Genomic DNA, 7,875 nt, shown 5'->3' with positions numbered 1-7,875 from the left:
AAATGTACACCGTTCTTATGAGGGAAGACAGAGACTTTCCTAATTATGATCTTGAAACGGCAGTAAACAAGCTCAGAACTTATGAGCTTAATATGGTTCGAAAAGAAACACCAACAGATCAGATACAAGACCCTGGTATGTATGGTGCAAAGGTTAACTCAGGCTCAAGTTCGAGGCCTGAATCTGCTGCTTATTACTCAAAAGGGGAGTTAGGTTCTGACTCGTCTCATGAAGGAAACGTTTCTGTAAACTCGAATGGTGATGTATGTTTCGTTGCTGGAGGATCAAGTACTTCAAAGCCTCAAGCATCCACAAGTAGTTTTTCTGCAAATGCCTCAAGCAATAATTATTCCAAGATGCCTATGAGTGTAAAATCTGCTGAAGAGCAGTTTGTAGTCTATGCATCATTTATTGCTTCCTACGAAAACTACATCCAGGGGAAGATTGTGGACCCTGCTGTACTGGATGAGGACTACGACCAGATCGATGCTGATGATCTGGAGGAGATGGATTTGCAATGGCAAATGGCAATGATTGTGAGGCGTGTGAAACGGTTTATGAACAAAACTGGGAGAAAGTTTGTTGGTGGTAGGCCCGGGTTCGACAAATCCAAGGTAAGGTGCTATAATTGTCAACAGTACGGGCACTTTGCCAAGGAATGCAGAAATGAGAGGGTTGAACGAGGACAAGGTCGGCCTACACAACACTCTGGAGTTAACAGAGAGATTAACGCCATGTTGACCAGAGAAGCAGGTGAGTATAACTGGAACCTGCATTCAAGTGGTTCTGGTGAGCAAGCGAACATGGCTGAGGCTGAAGTTAAAGAATGTGAGAAGGTTGATGAAAATGAGAAAGCTACTGAAGAAGAAACAGCTTTCATGGCAAATGACAAGGACACTCGCTCCGAGGTAAGTAATAAGAATATTTGTACTAGTTGTGAGAATTTGTCTGAGCAACTTACAACGATAACTGATCAGTATGTCCGTTTAGATGCTGATTTTAAAACTATTAAAGAAGATCACCATTTTACGAAAGCAAGAGAAACAAGTTATAAAATTAAAATAAAAGCATGTGAAAAAGACATTCAACGCTTAAAAACTAAGCTTGCTGAGAAAATTGAAATAATTGATCTTAGTTATGAAGTTTTAGAAGAAAAAACTAAAGTGATTGCTGATCGGGATAAACAGATTGCTGACCACCAGGTGAAGGTGGTGGAACTGAACCGCAAACTTGAGCAGTTCAGGAATTCCTCAGCCATCCTTGATCACCTCGTGAGTGATCAAGGTACCTCTACAAAGAGGGGAGGAATCGGTTATCACGAAGTTCCACCACCCTTTAACCACAACTATACTTATAATCCGAGTGTTCAGAAATCTGTTGATTTCGAAGCTCCTCAGACAACTCCTATCAAGATTACTAGTGTAGAACCAAGTGTTAGCTGTGGTGAAACAAGTTCGCCTGTTTCTAGTGTGAATATTTCTGTTTCGAGTCCAGTCTCATCGGATTCGGATAAGTTGTCCGAATCTGGTCATACAAAAGAGAAGGTAAATTTACCCACTGAGGGAGATAAAAATAAAAAGAGTTCTCCACTCAATCCGTACGTCCCACCTTATGTGAGACGAACGGCTGGTAACTATGCCTCTACATCCAAACCAATGTTTGACAAGAAAATGGAGAGTCGATGTTGCTTTAGATGTAACAAGTTAGGACATCTAGTTGCAGATTGCCCTTTGAAGCCGAGATTCAGAGGTGTGAAGCCAAATAAAACTGAGTATAAGCGTCATTTTGTTACTGCTAAAAATGAAAACTTTAAAAAATGCCAAAATGTAACGAATTCAAGTTTTCATAAAAACAAACCTCAGTTTTACAACCAAACCACAAGAAATAACACTTTCGATTCTCAAAGGTTTGGGAGGCATTACACTCAATCTGCAGGGAGATTCCCTAACAGGACTTACAGAAATTATCCTGATGCTAACTTGAGAAAGCCAGGGTACGGGACGTATCGATCCAAGACCAATTGGTCTTGGGTCCCAAGATTCTAACTCTTTGTTTTTATTGTGCAGGAACAGTTGAACAGGGCTGCCAACAATCTTTGGATTGTAGATAGCGGCTGTTCCCGGCACATGACGGGCAACAAACACTTGTTGCAAGATTTAAAACCTGTTCAGGGAGCAAGAGTTAGTTTTGCTGGTGAGAGCGGTGGAAGGATTACCGGTAGAGGAACTGTGTCGAATGGGAGAATGACACTTGAGAATGTAAACTTTGTGGAGGAATTAAAGCACAATCTGCTGAGTGTGTCGCAGATTTGTGATAAAGATTACACTGTCCATTTCACGAAAAATGAAGCGATAGTATTGAAACCTGGTTTTCAAATACCAGACGAATGGATAGTAATGAAAGCTCCACGTGAAACGAATACATATGTGATGGACATGAGGTCCACTGAAATGGCCACTGGAGAATCCTGTTTAATGACAAAAGCAAGCGAATCAGAATCAGAATTGTGGCACAGGAGAATGGGACATATTCATCTTCGGAAGATGAACTTCATTGTCAAGAATGGGCTTGTGATGGGCGTTCCCTTAAAAAGTTTTAACTTTGAAGACAAATGCATAGCCTGTAAGAAGGGAAAACAACACAAGAAAACCCATCTCACCAAGAAGATCAATTCAATTGCCGGTACTCTAGAACTACTTCATATGGATCTCTTCGGTCCAGTGAATGTAAAAAGTCTAGGTGGTACTTCTTACTGCTTGGTGATCACTGATGACTACTCGCGATATTCGTGGGTATATTTTCTGAAAACGAAAGATGAGACGGCTCAAATGGTGAAGAATCTAATTACAAAAGTTGAGAACGTCATGAGTAAATCAGTTAAATACATCAGAAGCGACAATGGGACAGAGTTCAAGAACTTTGAAATGGAAATCCTCTGTCTTCAGAAGGGAATTGAACATCAATACAGCGCTCCGTATACTCCACAACAGAATGAAGTGGCTGAAAGGAAGAACCGAACGTTAATAGAAGGAGCCAGAACTATGCTGGCAGACTCGAAGCTTCCTATGATGTTCTGGGCTGAAGCAGTTGCTATAGCCTGCTATGTTCTGAATAGGGTGTTAACCGTTAAGAGACTTGGAAAAACTTGTTACGAGCTTATGCACGGAAGGAAGCCCAACTTGTGCGGTCTTGAACCATTTGGGTCTCCTTGTTCGATTTTGAAGACTAATTCGAAATTTGGTGAAGTAGCCGATGAGGGAATCCTAGTCGGTTATGTTGTTGTGACTCCCAACAGACGGGTCTTCAATACGTCGACTTGCAAGGTGGAGGTGGTTTGTAACACCGACATTACTAGTTACCAACCGCCAAAACCAAGCAATGGACCTGCTGAGCTTTTCGACTATGTTAAACTTTTTAAGTCGTTTAACGTACCTGATTTGGAAATTTCTGAAGAAGACGAAAGAGCTGTGACGAAGATGATACTTGATGAGGAAGAGAATCTATTGCAACATCAGATGTTTGAGAAATCTCAACCTTCCACATCAAACCCTATCGATACCCCTGCGGCCTCAACTGAAGATGAATTTATTAATCCTTTTCACTCTCAGCCAGAAACAACCATAGATGAGATCTCTTCAAATTTGGAAGATAATTTGCATGTCGGTGCTGTTCCGACCACGAGAATTCACAAAGATCACCCATTGGAGAATATTATAGGTGATGTGTCCTCTAGTGTACAAACCAGAAGTAGCTTGAATGAGCACACCTGTGTTTATACAAGCATTAAGGAAACGGGTATACTGAACGAATGTTTGTACTCCTGCTTTATAAGCCAAATTGAACCAAAGAATTATCAAATGGCTTTAAAGGACAGCTCGTGGGTCGAGGCCATGCAAGAAGAGTTGGCTCAGTTCGAAAAAATGGAAGTTTGGACTTTGGTTGAAAAACCAAGGAATGTGCACGCTATAGGCACAAAATGGGTGTTCAAGTGTAAGAGAGATGATAAGGGAATTATCGTAAGAAATAAGGCGAGGCTGGTTGTTAAAGGTTTTAATCAGCAAGAGGGTATTGATTACAATGAGGTGTTTGCTCCTGTTGCCCGGTTAGAAGCGATTCGATTGTTTTTGGCGTTTGCTGCATTTAAAAAGATGAAGGTATTTCAGTTGGATGTGAAGAGCGCGTTTCTAAACGGGAAAGTTGATGAGGTTGTGTATGTTGAGCAACCTCCGGGTTTTCCTGACCCAGACTTTCCTGATCACGTATACAGGTTGAGCAAGGCGTTATATGGGTTACATCAGGCACCTCGTGCCTGGTATTCAACGTTATCGGACTACTTGCTGGAAAATGGTTTTGAAAGGGGATTGATTGACAGTACGTTGTTTGTGAAGAGAGAAGGATGTGACTTCCTACTGGTTCAAGTCTACGTGGATGATATCATTTTTGCTGCATCAAGAGTATCCATGTGTCAGGATTTTGAGGCTGTCATGAAGAAACGATTCGAGATGAGTGCTATTGGTGAACTAACTTTCTTTCTAGGATTGCAGGTTGATCAGAAGAAGGACGGGATGTTCATTCATCAAACGAAGTACGTTCATGATGTGCTGAAAAGATTCAAGATGGAGGACAGTTCTCCATATGATACTCCAATCTGCGTCAATCACAAATTGGGTGCTGAATCAGATGGTGACGCAGATGTGGACCCAACTCTGTATCGGGCGATAATAGGTTCATTAATGTATTTAACTGCTTCTAGGCCTGATATAATGTTTGCTGTTTGTCTTTGTGCACGTTTTCAGGCAAATCCGAAAGAATCTCATTTGAAAGGTGCAAAGAGGATACTACGGTATCTCAAGGGCAAGCCGAAGCTAGGGTTGTGGTACCCAAAGGGAGGAGACGTTGAACTGGTGGCATATACAGATTCTGATTATGGGGGATGCAATCAGAGTCGGAAGTCAACCACAGGAGGCTGTCAGTTTCTTGGAGGAAGATTAGTTTCCTGGCAGTGCAAGAAACAGACATCAGTTGCAATTTCAACATGCGAAGCTGAATACATGGCAGCATCCAACTGCTGCTCTCAGGTTTTGTGGATTCAGCAACAATTACGCGACTATGGTCTGAATTTCTTACTCACTCCTATTTTAATTGATAACACTGCCGCCATCTCAGTAATTAACAATCCCGTGAAGCACAGTAAAACTAAGCATATTGACATTCGTCATCACTTCATACGGGATTGTGCTGAGAAGAAACTGATCAAGATCGAAAAGGTTGATACACTTGAAAATTTTGCTGATCTGTTTACAAAAGCGTTTGATAAATCTAGATTTCAAAACCTAATTGAGCTGAACGGGATGATCAATCCCGAGTAACCATGCCTTTGTGTTTGTTTAAAAAAAAAAAAAAAAAAAAAAAAAAAAAAAAAAAAAAAAAACTGTGTCATTATTGCTTAAAATTAGTCGGTTACCTTAGTTTGATGGACATATCCTCGGATATGTTTTGGTCCTCATTTCGACTTAGAAAGTGAGGATAGCCATTAACCGGAAGACTGAAAGTGACCGGGGCAGTTATGACATGTGTTCTTTCAGTTGCTGAAAATTAGTCGGTCATTCTTAGTAAGAAGGACACATACTTGTATGTAGTCGGTCCAGTTGATCCATTAGATCTTCAGGATAGCCGTTTACCTGACGACTTTGACATGATCGGGGCGATTGAAATCAAAATTTTAAGGGGAAATGAAATTACTTTTCAAGTCTAATACTTCGTAAGAAGTTCTTTGCTGTGTTTAACAGAAAATTGATCCAACCTTGGAAAATGATATATATACTGATTGTGTGTGCTTAACTAGTGAAGTTATTAGGCTTAAAAAGCTTTAGAACAGTCATTGTATGTCATGGTAATTTTTATGGTGCGTAAAAGTGTATGTGATACTAACTTAAACTACTCGAATTTACGTGGAAACTCCTTAAGAGTTTTGAATGTCTTCACACATATCTTTTCGAATGATAGGCAGAAAAGCGACTACCCAGTCATACACGAGCCCGTGAGTGTTCTGATTCCCGTGAAGAAAGCATTTCAAGACACTGCAGTGATCCAGATTCGGGACTTGCAGTAGTTTAGTACTCCGAAGTCAATAAGAATGTTTGGTTTAAAAAAAAAAAAAAAAAAAAAAAAAAAATTATTATTATACATGTATATTTTTAGTACTTATGAGACATAGTAACAATCAAGACTTCTCAAGTCTGGAGTAAGAAGAGAAAGGGAAGCAGACAACGAGAATATACAAGTTAATCAGACACTATGGGTCGAAGTTAACTCGGGGTGACTTGGGTATAGCCAAATACGCTTTGAGAATAGAAAAAAGACATCATTATCTCTGAGTTGTTGCCCACTTAAAATTTTGAGCTTAACTGAACCTTAATACGTATCACAGAAACGATGAAAACCATTTAAGTTATTTACATGCTTGCAACCTGTTTCTCTATGTCATAATACAGCTAAACACGGATCCAAGTGACAGTCACATAGTTAGTATGATTTCTGTTGGGATCTTTTCTAAAACATAGTGGTCCCTGACTAGACTGAAATTTGATCCCTTATTTCGTTAAAATTTTTATAAGTTTTTCTATTTTTTGTAGTTGTGTTATTGTAAAACTGGTTACTTGGACATGATCATTTTTGTTTAACTCTTTTTGGAAACTTCTAATGTTAAGTGCAAGATTATTCAAACTTAAAGGGCTGATGAAGAACTTACGGGCGAAGTTGTTGAATTCGGCGAAGTTGTGCTTAACTTCGCCTAGGCGAAGTTAAACGTAACTTCGCCTGAACCAAATCAGCCCTATATAAGGACTTTGAAACAGTAACAGTAACATATATTTCATTATTTCCGGCGAACATATAATCTATACCAGATTATCGGCGATCTTGTTTTACCACTCGTTTTCGATCTTGTGTTTCTAGTTTCTACTATACTCGTGGTATGTGTTGTCAATATCTTTCACAAACTTACTCGTTCGGTATAGTTTTACCCGGTTCGAGACCTCGGGTCGTCGAACCTTCAAAACCAAGTTTTTCACCTTTGTGTTACGTGTTCATGGACGTCCTTTACGTCTCAATATCATTAAATCTATGTTGTTATTCACTGATGGATCGTCAAATCGGTCCGAAAACATCGGATCTAAACCTTTGAATCTGAACAGTCGGCGTTTCAGATTCAGGCGAAGTTAAGGTTTAGGCGAAGTTATCCACAACTTCGCCAGGAGATTAATTTCGCCTGTGGCGAAGTTATCCGTAACTTCGCCTTGAAGCTTAATTTCGCCTGTGGCGAAGTTATCTGTAACTTCGCCTTGAACTCAAGTTCGCCTGTGGCGATGTTGTGATTCGGCGAAGTTATCATCAACTTCGCCTATACCATTTTACTTAACAGTTTTTAGACGAAATTACAGTTGAAGCGAAGTTGTTCCCAACTTCGCCTCACGTTAAGTTCGCCTGTATAGGTTTAATCACAACTTCGCTCGTGGTACTTAGCGAACTTGTGAGTTGCTTACACACTGTCTAACTTGTTTTGTTTGGTGCAGATATGGCTGCTATTGGCGGTGCTGGTGGTGATGATGGTGATGAGCAACGACAATTCTTTCCAGCCCATAACCAGTACATCACGTTAGATCCAGACGCACGAGGCGTAGAAGACTACAGGGAGATTATCACGTTTCTCCTGCGATCAAGAGTCTTTCACGCGCTCACTAATACACTGCCCATTTCTCTGCCTAACATTGAAGACTTTTGGCAGACAGTGTACTATGATTGCAGGCCTGAGCCTCCGGTGATGCGAGCAACCGTAAATGGTCATAACATACAGTTTTCCTGCGAAGACATACG

The sequence above is a fragment of the Bidens hawaiensis genome, unplaced genomic scaffold (assembly GCF_021521415.1).
Source record: "Bidens hawaiensis isolate Kalapana, Puna unplaced genomic scaffold, B.hawaiensis_p1.1 tig00009480_1, whole genome shotgun sequence".
NCBI classification, from domain to species: domain Eukaryota; kingdom Viridiplantae; phylum Streptophyta; class Magnoliopsida; order Asterales; family Asteraceae; genus Bidens; species Bidens hawaiensis.
Note: the sequence above shows the minus strand (reverse complement) of the source record.